This window comes from Dermochelys coriacea, chromosome 1 (assembly GCF_009764565.3).
Source record: "Dermochelys coriacea isolate rDerCor1 chromosome 1, rDerCor1.pri.v4, whole genome shotgun sequence".
NCBI classification, from domain to species: Eukaryota; Metazoa; Chordata; order Testudines; family Dermochelyidae; genus Dermochelys; species Dermochelys coriacea.
Window position 1 is genome coordinate 239,045,786 of NC_050068.2, and position 26,620 is coordinate 239,072,405.

At 39.4% G+C, this 26,620-nt stretch overlaps 1 protein-coding gene across 9 annotated transcripts in view; it reads left to right on the top strand.

Moving 5' to 3' along the window:
- The window catches only part of EPS8 (epidermal growth factor receptor pathway substrate 8), a 198,900-nt gene that overhangs the window by 46,570 nt on the left and 125,710 nt on the right, over positions 1–26,620 (top strand). For 2 of the 9 annotated variants that reach the window (XM_038419528.2, XM_043517088.1), the window contains exon 2: positions 22,243–22,302. The exons of 5 other annotated variants lie outside the window; for them this stretch is intronic. The gene's annotated coding sequence lies outside the window, so the exon portion shown is untranslated. Of the gene's footprint in view, positions 1–22,064; positions 22,303–26,620 lie in introns of those variants that run through there. 2 more of the 9 variants (XM_043517082.1, XM_043517068.1) reach the window with 2 other exon arrangements.

Genomic DNA, 26,620 nt, shown 5'->3' on the forward strand with positions numbered 1-26,620 from the left:
CCATCGGTGATCTTCCTGAAAACACCATCCTAGCCACTATGGATGTAGAAGCCCTCTATACCAACATTCCACACAAAGATGGACTACAAGCCGTCAGGAACAGTATCCCCAATAATGTCGCGGCAAACCTGGTGGCTGAACTTTGTGACTTTGTCCTCACCCATAACTATTTCACATTTGGGGACAATATATACCTTCAAATCAGCGGCACTGCTATGGGTACCTGCATGGCCCCACAGTATGCCAACATTTTTTTATGGCTGACTTAGAACAACGCTTCCTCACTCTCATCCCCTAATGCCCCTTCTTCTCTACTTGCGCTACATTGATGACATCTTCATCATCTGGACCCATGGAAAAGAAGCCCTTGAGGAATTCCACCATGATTTCAACAATTTCCATCCCACCATCAACCTCAGCCTGGACCAGTCCACACAAGAGATCCACTTCCTGGACACTACGGTGCTAATAAGCGATGGTCACATAAACACCTCCCTATATCGGAAACCTACTGACCGCTATTCCTACCTACATGCCTCTAGCTTTCATCCAGATCATACCACTCGATCCATTGTCTACAGCCAAGCTCTACGATATAACCGCATTTGTTCCAACCCCTCAGACACCTACAAGACAAAGACCTACAAGATCTCTATCATGCATTCCTACAACTACAATACCCACCTGCTGAAGTGAAGAAACAGATTGACAGAGCCAGAAGAGTACCCAGAAGTCACCTACTACAGGACAGGCCCAACAAAGAAAATAACAGAACGCCACTAGCCGTCACCTTCAGCCTCCAACTAAAACCTCTCCAACGCATCATCAAGGATCTACAACCTATCCTGAAGGACGACCCATCACTCTCACAGATCTTGGGAAACAGGCCAGTCCTTGCTTACAGACAGCCCCCCAACCTGAAGCAAATACCACCAGCAACCACACACTATACAACAGAACCACTAACTCGGGAACCTATCCTTGCAACAAAGCCTGTTGCCAACTGTGTCCACATATCTATTCAGGAGACACCATCATAGGGCCTAATCATATCAGCCACACTATCAGAGGCTCGTTCACCTGCACATCTACCAATGTGATGTATGCCATCATGTGCCAGCAATGCCCCTCTGCCATATACATTGGCCAAACTGGACAGTCTCTACGTAAAAGAATAAATGGACACAAATCAGACGTCAAGAATTATAACATTCAAAAATCAGTCGGAGAACACTTCAATCTCTTTGGTCACTCGATTACAGACCTAAAAGTGGCAATTCTTCAACAAAAAAATCTTCAAAACCAGACTCCAACAGAGACTGCGGAATTGGAATTAATTTGCAAACTGGATACAATTAACTTTAGGCTTAAATAAAGACTGGGAGTGGATGTGTCATTACACAAAGTAAAACTATTTCCCCATATTTATTCACGCTTCCCCCCCCCCCCCCCACTGTTCCTCACATGTTCTTGTCTGCTGAAAATGGCCTACCTTGATTATCACTACAAAAGGGCCCCCCCTTCCCCACGCTCTCCTGCTGGTAATAGTTCACCTTACCTGATCACTCGTTACAGTATGTATGGTAACACCCATTGTTTAATGTTCTCTGTGTATATAAAATCTCCCCACTGTATTTTCCACTGCATGCATCCGATGAAGTGAGCTGTAGCTCACAAAAGCTTATGATCAAATTTGTTAGTCTCTTTAAGATGCCACAAGTACCTCCTTTTCTTTTTGTGGATACAGACTAACATGGCTGCTACTCTGAAACCTGATTTCTCATGACCATCATGAATACTTTTTTCACCTCAATTCTGACATAGCAGCTGCTACTTTGAGAATTGCTTGAGGTAGAAACAATTGCTTTAATACAGTCTGAGAGCTGTGAACTCCAATGGTCAAATGATGCAATATGCTTACGTTCAGTCTAAGAACTAATAGGAAAAAAAGTTGCTATAGTTGTCACAGTTGGGTGGATGGTGGGGGAGGAACAAAACAGTAATCAGCGCAATGTGTTGTTTTTTTAAGGGCTGATATCTTGTGATCTCTGGGCTGATTATTCTTTTTTAATAGACTAGTACAAATGCTTTTAGGACGAGTAATTCCTAGGAGTGGAGGTCTGGAAGTGACCTCGAGAGGTCATCTAGTTCAGCTCCCTTTGTTGAGGCAGGACCTAGTATAACTAGACCATCCATGACAGGTGTGTGTTCAACCTGTTCTTAAAAACCTCCAATGACAGGAATTCCGCCACCTCCCTTGCAAGCCTGTTCCAGTCTCAACTATCTTTATAGTTAGAAATTTCCCCCCTAATATCTAATATAAATCTCCCTTGCTGCAGATTAAGCCAATTACTTCTTGTCCTATCATAAGTGGATATGGAGAAGAATTGATCAATGTCCTCTTTGTAACAGCCCTTAACATATTTGAAGGCATATCAGGTCCGACCCCTCCCCATACAAGTCGCAAAACTAAACATACCTAGTTTTTAACCTTTTCTTATAGGTCAGGTTTTCAAAATCTTTTATCCTTTGTTGCTCTTCTCTTGACCCTTTTAATAAGGATATGGACAAATGGAAGTGTGGCACCCAGAATTTGACACAGTACTCTAGCTGGGGCTTCACCAGCGCTGCGTAGAGCAGTACGGTTACCTCCCATGTCTTACGTAGGTCACCCCTGTTAAAACACCGCAGTATGTTAGGTTTTTTTCCATAACTGGATCACACTGTTGGCTCCTATTCAATTTGTGATCCATTATAACTCCCAGATCTTTTTCTGCAACACTACCACCTAGCCAGTTATTCTCCATTTTGTAGATGTATGTTCAATTTAGCTTCCCTAAACAGAGTACTTTGCACTTGTCTTTTTATTGAATTTCATCATGTTCATTTCAGAGCAATTGTCCAGCTTGTCAAGGACATTTTGAATGCTATTCCTGTCCTGTAAAGTGCATGTAACAGCTCCCAGGTTGATGTTCTCTGTAAATGTTATAAGCATACTCTCTCTTCCATTGTTCAAGATGAACCCCTGTGGGACTCCACTAGATACAGTCTGAGAATGAACCATTGATAACTACTCTTCCAGATAGTATGTGCTGGCTTTGTGCATTGAGCATGTTTTTCTTTACCGGCTTGTCACAGCTTTTGAAAGCCTACTGCTTATTTACAAGTAAAGTAGGTCTCCTGTAGTTCAAGCTGGAAGACAGTTGTGCCTTGGTTTTGAAGATCACAAATTCAGGACCCACTGATGTCCTTAATATCTGCATCCACTATTTATTACACAAGTTGTGAGCCTTAACTAGCGAATGCAAAGAAGTAGTGGTAATATGAAATGCCGATTGTTTTTAAGAAATCGGAAAGCCTCTTTGTTTACATAATGACTATAAACGTTTGAAAACAAAATACAGCAGGGACCAGGTAACTTTGTTTGGATGTACAATAATAACTTTAACTTTATAATGTGAAATATTGATGTATTGCAAATCACCTTGATTATGAATGCCTCTACTTACATACAATAAACTCACTGCTCATGGATCATTAATATCACTGCACCTAATTAACACACAAATTATATTATTACAAGAATACTGATTTAACAGGAAAATCATTTTGTTTAGTGTACAGTACATTGAGGATGACATGCAGCTGAAGACTTACTTGTGTACTATTTTTGCCTCATATCCTACTCTTATTCTTTTCTTCACTCACTCAATTTTCTTAGGTACCTTTTGGATTCCAAGTTTCATCTTCCACTGTTTTCAGAGGCAAAATCCACCTCAATCAGTTGCTTAGTACTTTGCACTTGTATTGCACCTGTCATCCAAAACACTTTAAAAGTATTAATACCTACTTCTTACATAGTGTTTTTCATCAGTAGATCTCAAAATGCTTTACAAAGGAGGTGAGTATTAACTGAGCATCAACACACCTCGTGGGGGAGGCTGGTTTTACGCCTATTATAGAGCCAAGTAATGAGATGTGCAAATAGCATTAATCAAGTCAGTTAACCTATGTGATGAATCAATGACACAGGTAGAAATAGAATCAGCACTCTTGAATTCCAAGTGCCTTGCCCTAATCAGTAGATCCCTTTGGTCAAATTACTCTCTATTAAGTAGGTATAAATTCAAGGCGAATCAAAGTAAATAGAACTACTTTAGATTTACAGTGGTATAGCTGGGATCAGATTTTTGGATCATTCCTTGTGAGCATTTGAGTTTACAAACCAAACTGCTCCGAATGGCGTGTATTTTCCAAAAATTGGCACAGGGTAAGAATATTCTTAGGCTACCTCCTAACAAGGTCTTCAGCCCCCTCCACTTCACCCAAAATGCTGCAGGATTATATGGTAGATGCCCTTCGACTTGGGAGGAAAAAGGTTATAGAAATCACAAGCTGTTAAAAGTGGTTAATGGTCAGTGATGGCTGAATAATTTCAAACCAAAGAAAACATTGGCTTAGCAGTGAATTGAACAAAGATTTCTCTTGTTTCCATAAGTTTTGTCTAGAACTGTAGAATCATTGGCAGTGCAAGGGAATCTCTAGCAGGTCTCCTCATAGCAGGATTGATCCATTTTTTTTCTGTTATAGGAATAGATACCTTGCATTTTAATTCATACTTATGTCCTTGACTTTGCCCACCATTATAAAAGGGATCTTGTCAGCCTAATCTTCCCTCAAAATAAAAGTCCCATGAGCCATTTCTCTTCATTTTTGAAGCTGTGTGTTGGGTTTCAAAATACTCAAGTCCCTCCACCCCAACTTGAAAGCTAGAAGGGAAGGATGGTGTTTTCACACTAAAATAGCAGCTTGCAATGTTTGAGTTTGGAATGTAGATTCTGGGACTGGTGTTGAACAGACACAGTGTATGCAGAGTGGCTGCTTATATGTGTGTGCCCCAATCTGCATGCTCGGGACTGAAGTCATGAGTGAGAGCTATTCTTTTAGTAGAGTTTTGACAGTTTGATTGTGGGGTGTTTTTTTTTTTCTTCTGTAGTTTGGAGATTAAAGGGAAGGTATCATGCATCAGAAATCAGTCTCTTCCCTGATGTGACTCAAGTAACTTTTTTATGATGGGGAGCAGAGAGGAATCTGAGCTTTGATTTGGTACACAATTCAGAATTATTTACTGTCTCAGGCAGGTTTTCTTAACATATGAAAAATCATGAAGCTCCTATGGCGTGAAGTGAATGGAAAAGGGGAAAGTGGGAAAGTGCTATATAAGGGTGTCCTTTCTCCATCCAAAAGAAAATTTTCTATCTAAATTTCTACCATTAAAATGTTCACTGCTGGGACAGATTCTTTCCTAGTCTGTGTTCTGCTGCACAGGGTAACTATGTGTAGGTTTGATTTTGTTCGCTAGTGCTTCTCTTAATATATTAGAGTGTGTGTGTGTGTGTGGAGAGGAAATATCTTTTTTTTTTTTTTTTTTTTTTAAAATAGTGTGTCAACATAGATATGGTATTACCCTACTCTGATATAGAAAGAAATTAGCCAGTTCATGGCAACGCCAGCATTTTATAATTGAATTCACACAAAGTATTTTTATATGTTTTTAATTCATAACATTGTGTCTATCCGCTGCTCTGGGCTCATGCATAGTGTTGATCAAAATACAATCAGTGAATGGAATAACATTACTTAATAACAAAAACAAATACTCATTCTCCCCCCCCCCCAGATACAGGCAGAAAGTGCCCTTCATGCCCTTTCCTTTGAAGAATATGACTCCATGAATTGGCTTCCACCTTTGTTTGAGACGTTGCTGTGGTGATGAATAGACTTCTTAGAGAGAGAGCGAGTGTGTGTGTGTGTGTGTGTGTGTGTGTGTGTGTGTCTGTCCCGTTTTTCATATATAAAATGGTAATTCTGCACATAGCTTTTAATCTGAATGGCAGTTCGCACTCTGGCAATGGTTAAGTCTCTCTCGATAAAGCACTTAGAAAACAGAATTAGTGATTTAGTGGAATTTAGTGTTATTGACATGATCTTAATCTGCTGTTTGTTTGCTTTTGACACCAGCTAGCAGGGAACTGGGCACTCACAAAACTTTAGATTTTTTTCCATTGCGTAGAACATGAGTTACAGAATAGCAGATGGTATTCTTTATAGCTTGTTTGTACCATAGACGCTAATTTTGCATCATTACTTGAACTTTGGGAAGGAAAATGGATAGTGAAAGGAACTGACAAAGGTGTCTTTAAAGGGAAAGGCAAACATAATCCTTTATTTATTTTTTTAAAATGAAGCTTGCTTAACATTTCAAAGTATAAATTTGTTATATTGGGAGTGAAATTCAGGAAACGGGTCTGTTTACTTTTAAATTCCACGTGCCAACAAATATTACAAATCAGTGTTTATGTAATACACAAAAAACACACAAGTATATTCTAAACTTAAAATATGGAAATCTGCTGTACAAGTTGCAATATCAATGCAGATCAACCAGAGACAGAAATGTATATTGCATGGATCTTGCACATTATTTTCAGAATGCTACAGAGTTATGTTAACAGTGCAAGTTTTTTGCTGATACAAATCTAGTTCCAAGGTACGATTGCTTGAAGACCAAGCAAAAATATAAATTCTGAATAATTACTCTCCTCTTAAAAAATTGCTTGTGCTGTTTTTAAATGTTTGAGCATTGTTCCTGGGTAACATCTTTTCAGATGTGATGCTTAGGTTTTTTTTTTTAAATATATTTTTTTCATAGGGCAAGAAAGATAAATAGTACTTTTGCTGTATAAACAACATGACTATGAATCTCCATACTTTTGGAGCAAAATGCAGACATCACTTCAAAGTCCTAGACTTTTCCCACAAAAAAGCCCAATAAAATTAAACCATCATATCTAAAGAGACTGTACGCCAAAAGCAAAGGTCAAATATTAAAAGGCATTAGATGGTCCACGGAGGCAGCCACCTGGAACTTTTCTTCATGAGAGCTCCCACTCTTCCTACCATCAGTAGAGTTGCACCAGTGATACCAGTAGGAAATATTTCAGGAAAAAGACAGTGCCTATACTGCAAGGAATGATGGTTGAATGGTTAAGATATTACTCTAAGACTTGGGAGGACATGGGTTCAAGTTCTTTTTTCTACTGCAGAATTTCTGTGTGATCTTAAGCAAGTCACTTAACATCTCTGTGACTCGGGCTCCCTTCTGAAACCTGAGACTAATAGTACTTCTCTACCATGCAGGGGTATTCGGAGGATCAATAGTTTACAGATTGTGAGTCACTCAGATACTAGGATCATGGGAACCATATCATACTTAGGAGAGGGAGAGACATTTGCCTAAGTTAGATAGAAGGTTGCTGCAGTAACAGGACCTTCAAGGGAGGGGTTGATGAAAAGTAGGAAAAAATAAGCATTCTAGAGAGGATCTCAGAGAGCTCTTCACCTCACACCTGTGCCAGCTCCCTCTGTTTTTTTAGGAAACAGTGCAGCATGTATGTAGAATGGGACTTAAAAAAAAAACTGCTACGATATTTGGATCCCTTACTTATTGGAACTATTTCAAGGGCTAACTTTAACCAGTGATGAATGCATTGTTTATTTGAAGTTCATTGCTTTGAACTATATTTCACGATGAACGAGATCACTTTTAAAGTGTGTTGTGATTGGCAATAGCGGTTCACAGTCATGTTTTAAATTGTGCCTATGTGCTAATGGCCCTTTAGTGCTACAGGTTTGACTGTCAAGACCCCTGGTTACACTACAGGTGTGTCCTGGCACTTTTAAAATATGATTCCATTTTTGTAGGGCAAAGGAAACCCTGTTGTGCTTGAGCATGGCTCAAGGATGCTCTTACTGTCTCATTCTTGGTACAAAATGGAGTTTTGCTTTAATGGTGTCAGGAGACAGCTGTGCTAAATCAGTTTTCCCCCAATATGGTTGTATTCATATTTTGGTACATGGGTTGTAGTAGCAACTCATGACACAAAGCAAAGGTGCTTTCTACTTGTCTTTCATCCTGGCCCTTAAGTGATCCCACATTACCAGCTCTTTAAATTTGTGTGGCTGTGGTATCATAAATCAGATTCTTATAAATCATAATATTCTTCAGAGACTAAGCTAAAGGAGTAAAATTGAGTTTCTTAAATCAGGATGCTAGAAGAGATGTGGCTTCTTTTTTGCCCCAAGACACACAAGCAATTTCTTGTTTTCAGAACTGTCAGGGAAATTAAATATTTCTGCAGAGGCCACTTTACAATTTTATTTGAGGCAACCTTTGATTAAAACAAATGGTCAAACGTGCACACAACCCACAATGACTGCAGTAAGTGCCTTGCACAAATACTTTTATGTAAAAGGGTTAGAATCATCAATAATTAACTTGTTAGATGGGGTAATAGATAGAAAATTGTGTCCAAGCCTGTTGAAAGTCAATTGTGGGTCAGTCCAGCTGACAAAGTGAAACTATGCCCAAGGCCTTGGTAGGAGGGCTGTGCATGTGCTGTTTTGTGTGTGTGTGTGTGTGTGTGTGTGTGTGTGTGTGTCTGTGCGCCAAAAATCATATCCTTTTGATAGGAGAGCTTAGTACAACAGTCAGGTTTTATGCTGGGGAGAGCAAAAATAATTAACTTTCAGAATTTCACTTCAAAAAATATAGCTGGCTTTGAAAATGCAAACAATCCTTAAATGCTCCCTTCTGTACAAAATTCTTCACATATTGATGATGGGATAGAAAGCCGTTTTATTTCTAGGTTGATAGTTCAATTCCTGACCAGGGGCCCAATCCTATCTAGAGCACTGCAGGTGCAAGCCTCTTCCAGCACAGATCTCCCTGAGGGGCACAGCCCAGCAGTGAAAGGAAAATATTCTTTGGTCTGTATGACCTGTGACACAGTGCTGAGAACTAACCGATGTCCCAGCACTCTGGTCACTTGAGCTCTGATTATTTCCCCCCAGAGAAGACTTTACTGAGGAATTAGAGTAGTTAATTACCTAATCTGACTGTGGACTAGGGGCACTAAGGAGCTAATTGTCCCATCAGCTGAGAGGGGTAGTTAAAAAGCACTGGAAGGAAGTGCAGAGTGGGAAATGCTAACAGAACTGAGGGAAAAGGGATCTTAGGAGGGTGAGTGCTCTCCTGGGAGAACAGGCTGACATCTGAAGAAAGTTGTAGATAGAGCTGTTGCATGGATTATGATGGTAGTGGTACTATTAATAAATCACGTAGAGGTATTTGCAAACAAGAGGCATACGAGACTGTGTGGGATCACATGACATGAGCGTAGACTACCCTGTTACATGGTCTTGCCCACTCTAGGAAAATCAGTACCACGTTTTTAAGCAATGATTTAAAAAAACAAAAAAACAAACAAAAAAAACTGTTCTCAAGCTGCTTTTTTTATTTGGTCGTTTTGTAATAAAAACCTGAGCAGGTTTCCAAGACAAGGGATAAAAATCACCCTGAGCCATGTCTCCACTAACATTTCCAATCTAAGGGTCAGCTGCACCATTGCTGAAAGATGGATACTAATTTTCCTAATGGAGCTGCTTCCCAGGGCTGTCAATTTGGCACCTCTCATGAACACTAAATCCACTGGAGCCAAAAAGAAACATTGCAGGGAAAAAATTAGTTGATTTTGTGCACTGCTGTATTTTATGCCAGGTGAACTAGTACAATCAAATCAGTATTTTAAATGGAAGTGTCTGTAATTTTCACATTTTAGAGGGTTTTTTTAAATTATATAAAGAGCAGCAACTCTCAGCTTACATATATTGGCATGTATTTTTGTTGTGTACCTGGCAAAAACTCAGCTGAATTTTTATAAGATCCATATTAATATGCTCCCATTTAGAGGGGTGAAATCATGCTCTGAGTGTCCAATATTGATTGATTAGCTTGTGTGTCCAGAACTAGTGGCCATCAGAGAGAAATAGATCATTTTTAAAAATAGTATTTTACTTGCATGTAGTTAATAAGATATTTTTGTAGTTGGGTTGTATTGTTTTACAGCTGACTCTGATTTGATGCTGTTTTAATCAAAATATTTTAATGGGGTTAAAATACAGTTGTTAAAAATCTGGCATACATTTTATGCCCACTTAAGATCTGGATTATCAATACCAAATCTGTAAATTAGTTGCAGATGCAGGGTAATTTTTCACTACTACACAACCTAATTTATTAAGGGATAAGTGTGTGTTGTTTTAGCAGATGGGCGTTAAACTCTTCTTCCTTAACCAGCAGGGGAGGATTGCAGGAATAGGTCTGAAATGAACTCTCTAATTTTTAAGGAGCAGCTTTACATCCGAACCTTCTTGTTTGAAAGAAGGCGACACTTCACTATGTGCATGGATCTTCTAACATGGGGGAGAGGGGGCATGTGGGAAGGATCCTCATGACACCATTAAAGGCACAAAAATTCCCTCGTCCAAGTTAGGAGTTGATTGTATGGTAGAATTTCCATATTAGGAGGTTGAGAGAATGTGCAGCTGTGGCCTAGTTAGAAGTTGTTTTACTTTTGAAAAATCAATATGAAGAGATACCCTATGCCAAAGTCACTCAGTGGGGATGCTGTCAAACACCCATTTGAAGAGAGAGAGTCTGTCTGTCTGTCTCTCTAACAAACAGGGTTATGAATGAAACACTGGACATCTTGTCTGATCTATGTTCTTTTTGGACACCCATTGATTTAGCTGTGTAGAGATGACGTGCGTTTGTCACTTTTGGAAATCCTTTCTCAGTCCACGTGTGGAGTGACAGGATAGTGGTAAAAAGAAAAGGAGTACTTGTGGCACCTTAGAGACTAACAAATTTATTTGAGCATAAGCTTTCGTGAGCTACAGATCACTTCATTGGATGTAAAAACTGTTTTCCTTATCAAGCAAGGCTAATGCTCCATCAGAGCTGTGTGCCGGGGCAGTTTAAATATTGTCTCTTAGGCAGAGTAAATGGTTTAATTTTGGACAGTTGAATCAGAATAGCAACATGCCTGTAAAAAGGGAGTCAACAAAATGAACAATAAAGTATGTGCATGTGCTCCAGTGCACACCCTTGTAATCTATTCTGTTGACAGATTTTCATCCAGCTCTACCTTTGAGCTTCCCAGAGCATCCTGTAGGCTTTGTCTCCCTTGGTTAGATTCTGTGCTCCTTAGGCCAAGGATTTATACGGTGCCAAGGACATTGTCATACTTAAGAAATAACATTGACTACAAAGTCTGGAAGATCCTCTTATAGACTAAATTAATGTGTTCATGTAATATGTTGTGTACTTAAAAAATGCTTTACTAATTAGCAATAGCTAAAACTGTTAAAATGTCCCAAAACACATCACCAACATTATTAAGGTTAAAAATATTGTATGCAACTTTTATATTTAAATATAGTTTATTTTAAAATGTGAATTGTCTTAGGTTTTGAAACTGGGATTTTAAAAAACATTCTTTAGGCAGCATTGTTTAATTTGTGGAGAAGGGGTTAGGGAAAGAATCAGGATTCCGGGAGTCTACTTCCATCTCTTCTGCTACTGATTTGTTGCATGCATCTGCACTCTGAGACAACTTCTCATTTTACCAGACTTAGAGGGTTATTGAGGTGGAATTAATTATGGTTTGTAAAATTCACTTTGATCCTACAATAAATTATTGGCTTTTGCAATACACAGTACAGTACAGTATTAATAATTATATATTAAACCAATTTAAAAATGACCTGTTTCTGGTTCTCAGTATTTTCATAAGTCATTGATGTAAGTTCACCTTTAGGTTGAACGGAGTTAATTTTTTCCTCTAATGGATTTAAAAAGAAAAATTAACTTGTATCCACGTAAATGAGGGGAAATTCCAATGATTGATTACGCCCATCGTGACGTTTTACAAAAGGGACATATGATAGTTGAACTGCAACTAGTCTGAAGTTCAAGAAACTGCTCCTTTAAAGATCCTTTGGATGCTTGATGTGTGGAAGTCTAAAATTATGGATTTCATTTCTAATACATCATAATACAATGTACTTCAGAGGAATGGTGTGATGTCTTGCTCCTGGAGATAAAAAAAACTGTGAACCAGTAACATGCAGTCTGCTTTAATTGAAGAGTCATGTAACTTCTGTTTAATCACAGGAATTCTTGGAGGAGAGTTTAAACCTGAATTGTAATGGTCTTTTGAATAAAAGTGTAATAGGCAGCAAATGATTTTGATGTAGTCTGTCAACAATTAGTACCATTTCTTAGTTCAGATTCTGATGGGGTCATTAGGGTATTATATTAACTCAGTTTGTATTATAACTTTTATAGCAGAATCTGAAACTTTTTGCCATCATTTTCGGAGAGGAAAATTCCTTCAATGCTGTATTTATTTTGAAATCCTGCATAGCAGGTTGGTCTCTGTTATACATAAATGCTTAGTCCGTATTCATAACCTTCAGGATTATTTAAAAGCAGTGTTATAAAGGGCTTCTTCAGCTACTTATTTAAAAAAACACACAATTTTCCCAGAAATAATTAAAATAACAAAATGATGGACTCATTATGCTCTTCCCCTATGATAATGTTTCCGTACAAGTCTGCTTACGTGTAACATTTAGGAAATATCAGCTAACCCCATCTTCCAAAAAACTACCTCCTCCATAGTCAGGGAATGAGATTGATGTGCTTATTATGTGTCTTTTCCATCTTTTCTTGACTAGAATCTTAAAAGCATTTTGCTGTGTCTTTGGTGGGTGTCTGTTTGGTCAATTGACAATCAATGTGAAATTTCCTGCAACATTCTCTGCTGAAGCTATGACACCTTGCTGGGTGAAATATCACTGTTCTTAAATATTCACGCACATACTGTATTTATAAAAGGCACTGAGTGCAGTACTATGGAAACACTCTTGTGTAGGCGCAGCCCTAGCTGTTTTGCTGGCCAGGGTGGAAAACCTCCACAGCCAACACGAGGAAGTAATGGGGGGGAGGAAGCAGAGTGGCACAGTGCTTTGGAACCTCCTTGAAGTTGGCACCCAAAGTGACGGCCCTGCTCGTTTGCCCTAGAACTGGCCCTTGGGATAAAGTGATCCGGGTAACTACAGGCCTGTTAGTTTGACATCTGTAGTGTGCAAGGTCCTTGAAAAAATTTTGAAGGAGAAAATAGTTAAGGACATTGAAGTCAATGGTAAATGGGACAAAATACAACATGGTTTTATAAAAGGTAGATCGTGCCAAACCAACCTGATCTCCTCCTTTTATGAGAAAGTAACAGATTTTTTTAGACAAAGGAAACGCAGTGGATCTAATTTACCTAGATTTCAGTAAGGTGTTTGATACCGTGCCACATGGGGAATTATTAGTTAAATTGGAAAAGATGGGGATCAATATGAACATCGAAAAATGGATAAAGAATTGGTAAAAGGGGAGACTACAATGGGTCCTACTGAAAGGTGAACTGTCAGGCTGGAGGGATGTACTAGTGGAGTTCCTCAGGGATCAGTTTTGGGACCAATCTTATTTAATCTTTTTATTACTGATCTCGGCACAAAAAGTGCTAATAAAGTTTGCAGATGTTACAAAGCTGGGAGGTATTGCCAATTCAGAGAAGTATCGGGATATCATACAGGAGGATCTGGATGACCTTGTAAACTGGAGTAATAGTAATAGGATGAAATTTAATAGTGAGAAGTGTAAGGTTATGCATTTAGGGATTAATAACAAGAATTTTAGTTATAAGATGGGGACGCATCAATTAGAAGTAATGGAAGAGGAGAAGGACCTTGGAGTATTGGTTGATCATAGGATGACTATTAACTGACAATGTGATATGGCTCTGAAAAAAGCTAATGCGATTTTGGGATGCATCAGGAGAGGTATTTCCAGTAGGGATAAGGAGGTTTTAGTACCGTTATACAAGGCACTGGTGAGACCTCACCTGGAATACTGTGTGCAGTTCTGGTGTCCCATGTTTAAAAAGGATGAATTCAAACTGGAACAGGTACAGAGAAGGGCTATTAGGATGATCCGAGGAATGGAAAACTTGTCTTATGAAAGGAGGCTCAAGGAGCTTGGCTTGTTTAGCCTAACTAAAAGAAGGTTGAGGGGAGATATGATTGCTGTCTATAAATATATCAGAGGGATAAATACCAGAGAGGGAGAGGAATTATTTAAACTCAGTACCAATATGGACACAAGAACAAATGAGTATAAACTGGCCACCCGGAAGTTTAGACTTGAAATTAGACAAAGGTTTCTAACCATCAGAGGAGTGAAGTTTTGGAATAGCCTTCCAAGGGAAGCAGTGGGGGCAAAAGATCTATCTGGCTTTAAGATTAAACTCGATAAGTTTATGGAGGAGATGGTATGATGGGATAATGTGATTTTGGTAATTAATTGATCTTTAAATATTCAGGGTAAATAGGCCTAATCCCCTGAGAGGAGATATTAGATGGGTGGGATCTGAGTTACCCAGGAAAGAATTTTCTGTAGTATCTGGCTGGTGAATCTTGCCCATTTGCTCAGGGTTTAGCTGATCGCCATATTTGGGGTCGGGAAGGAATTTTCCTCCAGGGCAGATTGGAAGAGCCCCTGGGGGTTTTTCGCCTTCCTCTGCAGCATGGGGCACGGGTCACTTGCTGGAGGATTCTCTGCTCCTTGAAGTCTTTAAACCACAATTTGAGGACTTCAATAGCTCAGACATAGGTGAGGTTTTTCGTAGGAGTGGGTGGGTGAGATTCTGTGGCCTGCATTGTGCAGGAGGTCAGACTAGATGATCAGAATGGTCCCTTCTGACCTTAGTATCTATGAATATTCAATGCTGGTTAAAGGTAATGTATACATTTGTATTCTCAATGGTTTTGTTTATTTCATTGTAAAAAGTGAATTGAATATGGATGGGCCATGCAAATATCTGAAAGTAAAGAGAGCAACTGATGTGGTACCATGTGAAAGGTTAAGCTGGGCAACTGGAACTGGAGTCTTTGCATGTGGTACTTGTTGGTGAACCCCCACTGCCTTGGGGATGAGAGGAGAGACCATTACAGATAGTCACTCTGTTGAAATCGTCAAGTCTCCTAAATTTTATTAACTGTTGTAGCTGGTGAGTTTGCCATGTGGTTTTGTAACATCAACAGACCCCGGTCATCGGTGAGCAGGATTGAACCGGGGACTTCTGGGCTTAGTGCATGAGCCTCTACCGCGTGAGCTAAAAGCCAGCTGTTCGTTAGCTAACACTGTAGAGCAGACTCATTTAACTCTCTCTCAGTGGTCTCGGTGCCACTAGATGGGACAGAACACCACATTGAGAAGGTGTGTGGGTTACGCTTTCATAGTCGTCGGAGTATGTGCATTGAATAAATATAGGCCCAGGTCCTTGGCCCCCCATCCAGCTGCTTGCTCTGTCCAGGCAGTGTAAAGTAGCTGGATAGCTGCCTTATAACGTGCCTAGGGATGTTCTTGAAATAGAGACTCTTCAGTTAGCATAGAGCCAGCATAGCTGTCTGGGCAATATGGGGCATGACCATAGCATGTCCTGTTCCAGTACCCCCCAGCCAGTAGAATGGTCACTATTTCTGCTGATGTAATTTAGAACAGCTGAAGGGAAGCTGTAAGTTTAGGTCAAAGACCAAATCTGCACCCCTGAATTCTGTGCCAAGTGTAGCTCCAGCTGGAGTCAGGGATCTGGTCCATAATATTGAAGAATTATTTGATGTAGAGATTTTGGCTCTTGCTGACTCTGGATTTTTGTTAAGCCCAAGTGGTACAGATTCCAGATATACAATGCTTGCAAGTGTCATAGCTAGATTGTTTTAAAAATACAAAGTATATAAACTCTCATGCTTCAGTTGTTCCTGCTGATTGCCTGCAGGAGTTAGGAAGGAATTTTTTCCCCTCCCTATGATAAAATCTTAGAACTCAGTTGGCCACATAATGTATTAGAGGATTGAGCATTTCTGGCTCTCTGTGTCAGTAAGTATTGGCCACTGACAAAAGGAGGATACAAGAGTAAATAGACCAGTGATCTGCTCCAGTCTGACACATCCTACATTGCTATCAGAATGTATATTATTGTAGTTTATGCTGTCATAGGACTATTGAGTTCTCTATTCTCAGTGTAATGTTTTGAAAGTATTCCGCATTTTCTTCAGGTAGTGTATACTAACTGGTTTCTGCTTTAAGAAAAAAACCCCGAGCTATCTTTATTGCTAATATTATCATTTAGTTATAGTATAAAAAGGTTATGATCTTTCTTGTATGTGAGCACTTAAAGTAATCTCTCTGTTTAAATGCTAGTCTCTTGTTTAATGGAGCAAATTAGTTGAAAAGGGGAGAAATATTCCTCAGTGCAGACATTGGATCTGGCTTGAATATTGTTTGCTGGAAAAAAAACAAACACTCATGTGCAATGGGCATAGTCAACTTAAAAATCACGTTTCTGTCTGAAAATGTTTGACCTACGACTGTTGCAGGAAATTCCTAAAATTTCTATAAATTCATCTCTGTGCACTTCACGATTCTGTTCGTATAAGCAAATTCAATGTTTTCCTCTGTGTAGTTGGTCAGTTTCTTCTCCTTGTAGGAAGAAAACATTTTGGTTGTTAAACTGCTTATACTAGCAGGGAGATTCAGGGGCAAGTACAGTGCCTGAAACTAATTTTTAACTTTTAAAACAAAAGAATGACTAGTTTTCAAACCAATACATTTGGTCCTTTTAAGCCATAGCAGATTATGAATAACTAGCTGGAAGAGATCTAAAAATTTTTAATTAATTGAGTGTTTTTAACAGGTGGTAACCTGGACTGTGCTTACCCAGCAATTTTCAGGAGAAGTAAAAAGCTCTTGAATCCATTTAAACAGCCTTTGAGACCTTCAGTTCCTCTAGCTTGAACTCTTTATATTGCAATTGTACTAGCTGGGAATTCGACAATTAAAAGTCTAAAAGCTTGGGCGAGGAATAAGCTGATATAAAGATAAATTTTAAAAATGAACTCTGTGTATACTAGGATTCTCTTTTCCCTTGTAATTCTGACACAGATCAGTAACCATTTTCACAAATAAGGTACCTAAAACTTGGAAAGGACATTTTTGGCTAATAGCACTAGCTGTGGTGTTCTGGTGAAATTCTGACTTTGGGTAATTGCATTCTGTCTAAATTCCTATGGATTCAAATGGATACAGTACCATTCACATCTTACCCTAAGCTGCTGTGTAATGTTGCTGGTGCTATTACAATGGCTGATGGCATCACACAAAGTCTGAGTATTATTCAGAGGTGGATAAAGTGAAATGAACCCTGTGCGCTATATAGACTGTAACTCTATAAATGGTGTATAATTCTGTAAATCTCTTGATGCTTGAAAGAGAGACTTTGTATGACTCTTTTGGCAGGGATACTTGGGAGGGGTTGAGGCATTACTGTGTTTTCATACCATATTTAGTGGGGTGTGTGTGTGTGTGTGTGTGTGTGTGTGTGTGTGAAAATCAACTGTCCTCCAAAAAGCATAGGTTGAGACTTTCAAAGCCGAGTGGGAAATTTAGCCCATACAATTCCCATTCAGGGCTATACGAGCTGTGTGGCAAAATCCTCCTGTCATCTCTGAAAATCTCAATCTTCTTCTCTTTTTATCTTTTAGTGTTTTACTCAAATAAAATGTGTAAAGTGTTTTGAGTGAGGAATGAAAACTGATTTGTATTTCTTTAGACAGAAATCAATTGCCGTGGTACAGTGTAACAGTAAACTTGGTGCTGGGCACATGGCTTTTGAAAAGACTGTACTCAGTGTCTGGATATTTGCACTGTGGAATGGGGGGAAAACATTATTTGCATTCCAAATATTCAATGACTTCTCTTAATTCTAAATCATTCTCACTGAGGTAAGCTTGCACGGCTAATCTGCCTATTTGTGTTCATTTCCGATTTTTCAGTTACGTACATTATACTTTTTTTAAACACTGCACGCTTCTGTAACTGAATATGGACTGTTCAGAAGCAAAGTAAATGTTTACTTATTAAGCAAGTAAAGGAAATCTTGGTTACTGCCCTTGAAAGACTAAGTAAAGAATTTCATGCAATATGTAAACTCAGACAGGGGTTTCCCACCCTATTTTTTTGACATGAGGTTGTGTCATCTAGACTAGGAGTGGGGTTTTGAACATCAGTCAGAAGATTTTACATTAAAAATTTATTTTCTTTTAATAGATCTGAGATTGAGCTCTGATAACTAATTTATTTGCTGTTAAGGCTTTTTAACTAATTATTAAAACAATTTCAGATCAAAGTATGTAGCTGTCATTTTTCTTTTTGATTTTAGAGAGACAGAGAGAGAGAGACTGTGCGTGCGTGTGTGAATGTGTATTGGTTAGCATTAGAATATTGACTTTGTGCCCTATTGACAGTAGAGTTTATTAGCAATACCCTGTGTTGTAAAAGAAGCATTTTGTTTTTGTAAGAGTTTAAAACATTAATACTGCCAATACCTTTTAAAACTGCAGAATCTGATTACTCTGAGCTGATGAAAGCATGATTATCACAGGAATTTTCAAGCTGGAGAAGTAACCCCAACAAAATCTAATCTACCATGCTTATACATTTATATTTGTTTATTGACCAAATACAGGTTGAACTTGGCTGTGAATTCACATACTTCATCCTGCCAATTTCCTGTATCAGTGTTTGGATTTAGTCCCCAAAAGAGTGGAATTACATAGCCTCTAATATCTGTCATCATATAGTAAAGATTAGAAGCAAAGCATAGATTTCCAGGGAGACACTGATATACATGAATGGAAGCAGTTTTTTTAAAAAAAGAAAAAAAACAACAACCTTGGATAGATAAAATGTGTTGGCTTCAGTTGGTGTTTGCCTAAACCATGCTTTCTAGAAGATTTATTTATGGTCAATTTGTAATACTTGTTCTGAGGGTATGAGCTATGTACAGATAATATTTCTATAGTGCCTTCTGTTCAGGGATCTCCTAGCCATTTAAAAATCAAGCTTCCTATCATCTGTGTGAGGAACATGAGTTAATATTTCCAGTTTGCAGATTGGGGAAGAAATCTGAGACATTACTTGTTCAGTGGGGCTCATGGAGAATATATCCGAGGAGAGTAGAACAGGGGTGGGCAAACTTTTTGGCCCAAGGGCCACATCAGGGTGCAAAACTGTATGGAGGGCCAGGTAGGGAAGGCTGTGCCTCCCTAAACAGCCTGGCCCTTGCCCCTAACCGCCCCTCGGGACTCCACTCCCCATTCCCTGACTGCCCCTCCCGAACCTCTGCCCTATCCAACCGCCCCCTGTTCCCCATCCTCTGACTACCCCCTCCTGGGACCCGGCCCCCTTACCATGCCACTCAGAGCAGCATGTCTAAGAGCCTTGCTGGAGCCAGATGTGCTGCTCTGCATGAGCGCGCAGCCCCGCCACCCAGAGCTGCAGGGGAGGGGGGGACAGCAGGGGAGGGGCCGGGGGCTAGCCGGGAGCTCAGGGGCCGGGCAGGATGGTCCCGCGGGCCGTAGTTTGCCCACCTCTGAACTAGAACCTAGATTTTTTTTTTTTTTGGTCCTTATCCTGTTCAGCTGCTGGACAGGCTCCCACTATGTGCGTACCTACATATCTGTATGCTTGAGGGGCAGGATGGTAGCAACCAGGATTTTCAAACCTGGGTAGTGACTTTGGGTGCCCAACTTGAGATACCTGAAAGGAGCCTGATTTTCAGAAAGTGCTGAGCCACTCAACCTCTGAAAATCAGGCTTTATTAAGTTGTCTCAAGTTGGGAACACAAAAGCCGAAGCATTCAGAATCACTTGTCAAGTTTGAAAATCTTGCCCAATATCCTATATATTTCATCCTTCAATATGTAAGACACTACTCTCTGCTTTCATAGGAACCGTTATACTGTGTCACGCATAGTGAACCAAATACCACACATGTTGTTCTTTCACATCTATTTGGGGACTTCTGTGCATCATTTAAAGCAAATTTAAATATCCATGGCTCTCTTGATCTAGAAATGTATAGCATTTTTCTTGCTTCTTTTCTATGCTAGGCTAACAGAACGTTCATATTGAAGTTCTGCTTTCCCGCTGATTTCTGTAGCTATCATTAACTCCTAGGTAAAGACCAGTATTGGAAACCAGGTAACTCATCAGTAGCCAATAAAGGACACACTTGACTTAAGAAAAAAAATCAAAGGGAAAATATTCTACAGTGTTAGATTTACAATCCTGCCTGGCTTTTTAAGCAAGCTATAGTTTGTTCGGACTCATTGAAGGGGACCCAGAGAGAAGGTATATTCATTGAAGGGAAGTGTGACATAATTGGATGCAGCCTTCTGGTTGGAGAGGTACCATGGTAAGCAGATGAGAAGGCTACTCTGACTGTTCCATGGGTCATTAGTGTCCATGAGAATGGGTTTGTAGCAGAGGTCCTGTCTCTTTTCCCTGCCCAGTGACTATAAAAGTTCCCTTCTCCAGCTGTGTCAGCTGTGGGTGGCTTTTTCTGCTCTCAGCTGTCTGTGAACAACTTTCCTTTCATCACAAAGTGAGATGCTATAACTAGTGCAAATGACAAATAAAGATCTGTACCTTGAATTGTGAGTTTGCTGCACAAGCTCTGTGCATTTCCCATTGCAGCAGGAGAGGGAAGAGTGAACAGCTAGGACAAGGGAGGAGCATGTGGCTGGTCTGAGGGAGTATGCAGCTATGGAAGAGCACGAGACCCAGAAGCTATGGCAGGGAGTTGGTATGCTTTTGTAAAGGAACCCCTAACCGTAGAGCACAGAGCAAGGTGCCACTCCTGCCAGGCATGTACACTGCTGCTGAGATGCCACTCTATAGTTTGTTCTCTGATATAAGTTCAGCTGCCAGTGGAAGTCTTGTAGGCAGTGTTGTTGTAGCTGTGTCAATCCCAGGATATTAGAGAGACAAGGTGGGTGAGGTAATATCTTCTATTGGACCAACTTCTGTGGGTGAGAGAGAGAAGAGCTTCGTGAGGCTCAAAAGCTTCTCTCTCTCATCAACAGAAGTTGGTCCAATAAAAGTTATTACCTCACCCACCTTGCCTCTCTAGTGGAAGTCTTGAAATCTCAGTCCAACAGCAGTGAGGAAGCTGCCTGTGCACTGGTATGCCTAAGTGGTTGGGCCTGGGTGGAATAAAGGTGTCCCAGAGATATGGCTATGGGAGAAGACTGTGTTAGGACACTTCCCATCCCCAAAATGAGTCACCTTGCAAGTACTCCCTCCACTCGGGCATGTCCTGCTCTAAGCTGGTATTGATAAATAGTTGTGGCCAGTCTAGGGAAATTACTGAGGAACTGTGCATGTATTTTCCTTCTCCTGTGTCCATGGCAATGGCAACAGTGACCTTCAGGTCAGGAATTTCCTGGTGTTTAATTGCTGAATTAAAGAGCCTTGTTGACTTTGCCTGAGGCCCTTAACCCAGCCAGTCATTAGTGTACAGGAAGTGCTCTCTCTGTCAGTCATTATAATTTCTCTTAATTTGAGCTGAGACGACCTTATTAGTCCTCAATTAAACAGAAGAAGAACATAGATTTGAGCCCCAAATAATTTAGTACACATTTAGAATTAGTTAATCTCATCCAAACAGTGTACCAGAAAGTTACCGCCTTGCCAAAACAATACATTGGTAACTTATTTGTTAGGAGCCAGGCCCCGTTGTCAGGGGCCACATGCAACAGAAAAATGAGTCAGAATAGCGGGCAGCAGCCCAAGGATCAGCTGATTGTTGATGGCTGCCTGCCTACTTGCTGTCATGGAGTCGGAAGTGGGAGGAAGACAATTGCCTATCCCATGGGGACCAAACGGATGTATCTGACCCAGGAGTAGGGACAACAATTTAGTGGATCCAGATAATTAAGACTAAAATTTGCCTTAATTCTCGGTAGTCATTGGTGATTCTCCTGTAACTTTTTAGTCATTTGAGTTCATTATATTACTTAAAAGATTTGTAAGCATCTTTTTCAGCAATGTAACAAACCAAAGTCCAAGGTAAACTATGACACCCTATTGATTCTATTCCTGACATATAATGAGATAACGAAACTCCCTGCGGAATGCACAAAATGCTTTGTACTCTGATCTCCTAGTTCCCACCCATTTATAATCATGGCATTTTTGCCCGTAGTCATTTATAGCTAAGATTTTAAAAGGGTTGAACAGTTATTCCTTTAGGCTTGTCTGTTGGACTGAGCTTTGATGAGCACTATTCCGTATAAGAAGCCTTTTATAATTTATAGTTAGGAGAAATACTCATGGGTTTTTATTTTGATCAAGCTACCGACCATCATTTTCTGTTTACACAATTAGACTGAAGGAAGACTGTGCGCTGCTGAAGAAAACCACCACCTGCATCAGGACTGAAATAAGGTTTGAGGAAAAAATGCTTGTTGTGGTTTCAGAGATAATTTGTCTTTTGTCAGTCTTTCAGAACTCATTTAATAGCTGTCTAAGCTATGTCTGCATTACTGAGATAAATTAGTGTATTAGCCTTGTTTAAGTGACAAAGCTAATTTAAAAAAAAAATCTTTTTTGCCAAATACCAGTCGGTGAATTTTGACTTTTTGTGGCTTTGCAATGCATTTATGAACTAGTCTTTTTATGACTTTGTTTCGTATTCAACATATTCAGATCCACAAGCAAACAAATGTCAGTCAACATAAGGTTGTGTATTGGTATTTGACCTTCAGAATTAGTTATGCCACTAGTGGATTTGACCACATGTTCAGCAAGAACTATATGTATTTGGTCAAATTGTTTTAAAAGTTCTGTAAATGCTAATGTTGTGGAATACTGTCAGGTCATGCTGAAGCCCTAGTATTTGCAAAACATTTTACAAATGATTTTTTTCACTATTTAGCCAGCTCCAATAATAAATACTGTAGCTCCATTTCAGTGCATTTCTGCTGAAGCTGTTCATTCAAAGCCTGATTTGAATGATACAGGAGACAATAGTATATGTTTGTAGTATATGAATAGTATACGTTTGTATCGTAGTCGGCTATATGTGGCACTTCCTGTTTTAATAGTCCGTGGGACATGGGAGAACCTTTTACTGTAAAATGACTCATCTTGTTCAGGAATATATATATAATTTTTATTTATTTTTTAATGTGACATTTAGAGAACATTCTCAGATTTGGATTCTGGGCCAGCATAAAATGTCATGGAGTGACACACTATGATGAATCTGAGTTCTTGATGAAAACAGCAATGACAATGTTAATATAAAATGTGCAAAACATCTAGAAAATCCATGGTTTCAGCTTGAAATTGAGTGGACAAGAAGAATATATTTTTCAGATTAAATTCTGCGAGTGGGCGTTAATGATTTTCAAAAAGCTGAAAGAATCTGTTCTGTAGCCTTTTTGTTCTTGGCATCTCCAGCTGTATTACAACAGCTCAAATTCTGTTTCACTTCTGTGCTCTAAGATTTTATCCTACAACATTTGAACTAAATGGTTTCAAATTCTTTCAGTATTCTACAATAGAAAATAAAATGGTTAATTCACAAACAGAAAAATTAATCTTTTTGATAGATTTAAAAATATTAAAAAATCACTTTGTGAGGATTATATGGATATTTTTAAAATATCTCAAGGTCATTAAAACTATGGTCTGTGCAAATGACTGTCTGTCTTTTTTGTATTTAAAAATTCCATACTAAAGAATTCCCAGACACTGCACTGAGTGCCCTGGATTACACATGCATTTCATGGTACAGATACTGAGAATGTGCCAAAGAGTTGTGAGCAGAGTTAAAAGGGCTGAGTTAAATGTGACCTGAAGGAGAATGGGGAAAAGTAGGTATGCTGCTTTTTAACAAAGTGGTGATGGAGGGGGTTATAGAAGCTTTTTTATATAATGAAGGCTTGAGGAAACATTTAAAAAAAACAAACAAACTTGTTTGCTTTTTAACCTAGCTAGCAACTCAGTCATCAGTTGTCTTCTTATGAAGAACAGGGTAGGCCAAACCTGAATCAGCACACCTTTTATTCTAAAGAATCATCTTAGATTTTCAAGACTGGTCTGTGATTAACGCACTGGACAGGTACATGTCAGATCTGGGTTGAGTCCCAGCTATGTTACAGATTTTCTGTTTGACCTTAGGCATGTCACTTTTGCCTCTGAGACCCATATTTCCCCCAGACTTATTTCCCTTTGTCACAGTGGTGATCTGTTTTTAAAATTAATTTAATGGTGTGAGGCCCTCAGGTAGTACAGTGTTGAGAATCCTGTAAGTGCCTCCATAGAATTTATAGAATCAAATAAAAAAGCACCATACTCTTCCCCTCATCCCCCACAAACTTTGCAGGTAGGAAAAATTTTCAGATTCCCAAAGTTTCTAGCATTTTCTTTAACAGTTAACTTACTACTACTGTGTTTCGAGGAGCACTATATTCTCAACCATTTTTGCATATTAATGGCATTGTGTGTGGGACATAATTACAAGAAATAATCAGACTGGTAATTCATTTCCATGATTAATTGAGGAAACAACACAGATAAAACTGGTAATTATTTTTATTTAGTTGAAATCTATGGGGGAGGGGAGAATTGATGACATAAGTAGGGGGAGGAAGAAGTAGTCACCATTTTCAACTACTTTAAGCACACACAGGTGAGCAAGCTGGTAACCTACTATTTCAGGCAGCTGTCCAAACACCATGAGTTGGTTAAGCCACTGTAGTATTTAACATTTTAACTGTTAAAGGCTGTTAAAACCACAGATTTGATGCATCTGTTTTTTAAACGTATTTTCAAAGCCTTTGTCATTCTTTGTGTTAAGCAAATACAGTTGAAAAGCTCTAGGCAATAGGAATATAGTTTATAAAGATGGATACAAATGAGGCTCTTATTTCTATATATATTTTTTTAAAACCGGAATCCTTCTGTAGTAACAGATCTATGTGAATGTGCAATGGAAGAAGAATATTTTGTGATTAGAAATACTTGTTCTAATGAAGTTGTTGGAAACAATGAAGGGAGGGTACATATGTTGGCGACTCTGCCATTTTGACAAAATGACAAACTCCAAAACCTTTGCATTAATGGCTGAAAAAGGGCATGATTTTAGACAGAAAGTCCTAAATAGATTTTTATAAAGCAAGCAATCAGTCAAATTACAGTGCAGAGAATCCTGTGTGGTGATGACACAAAGATGGACTACAAACTATCAGGACAGTATCCATGATAAAGTCACGGCAAACCTGGTGGCTGATCTTTGTGACTTTGTCCTCACCCACAACTATTTGACATTTGGGGACAATATATACCTTCAAGTCAGCGGCACTGCTATGGGTACCCTCATGGCCCCACAGTATGCCAACATTTTTATGGCTGATTTAGAACAACGCTTCCTTAGCTCTCATCCTGTAATGCCCCTACTCTACTTGCGCTACATTGATGACATCTTCATCATCTGGACCCATGGAAAAGAAGCCCTTGAGGAATTCCACCATGATTTCAACAATTTCCATCCCACCATCAACCTCAGCCTGGACCAGTCCACACAAGAGATCCACTTCCTGGACATTACTGTGCTAATAAGTGATGAACACCATTCTATACCAGAAACCTACTGACCGCTATGCTTACCTTACATGCCTCCAGCTTCCATCCATGACACAGCACACGATCCATTGTCTACAGCCAAGCTCTTCGATACAACCGCATTTGCTCCAATGCCTCAGACAGAGACAAACACCTACAAGATCTTTTATCAAGTGTTCTTACAACTACAATACCCACCTGCTGAAGTGAAGAAACAGATTGACAGAGCCAGAAGAGTACCCAGGTGTTACCTACTACAGGACAGGCCCAACAAAGAAAATAACAGAACGCCACTAGCCATCACCTTCAGCCCCCAACTAAAACCTCTCCAGCGCATCATCAAAGATTTACAACCTATCCTGAAAAATAATCCCTCACTCTCACAGATCTGGGGAGACAGACCAGTCCTTGCTTACAGACAGCCCCACAACCTGAAGAAATACTCTCCAGCAACCACACAACAAAAACAGGTTTCAGAGTAGCAGCCGTGTTAGTCTGTATTCGCAAAAAAGAAAAGGAGTACTTGTGGCACCTTAGAGACTAACAAATTTATTTGAGCATAAGCTTTCGGAATGCATCCGATGAAGTGAGCTGTAGCTCACGAAAGCTTATGCTCTAATACATTTGTTAGTCTCTAAGGTGCCACAAGTACTCCTTTTCTTTTTACATCTACCAATGTGATATATGCCATCATGTGCCAGCAATGCCCCTCTGTCATGTACATTGGCCAAACTGGACAGTGTCTCTGCAAAAGAATAAATGGACACAAATCTGACATCAGGAATCATAACATTCAAAAACAGATAGGAGAACACTTCAACCTCTCTGGCCACTCAGTAAAAGACTTAAGCGTGGTAATTCTGTAACAGAAAAACTTCAAAAATAGACTGCAATGAGAAACTGCTGAGCTTGAATTAATATGCCAACTAGATACCATTATCTTGGGTTTGAATAGAGACTGAGAGGGTCTTGATCATTACACATATTGAATCTATTTCTCCATGTTAAGTATCCTCACACCTTCTTGTCAACTGTCAGTCAAGATGGCCCATTTAATCACTACAAAAGTTTTTTTTCCCCTGCCTGCAGATAACTCATCTTAATTAGCCTCTTACAGTTTGTATGGCAACTTCCA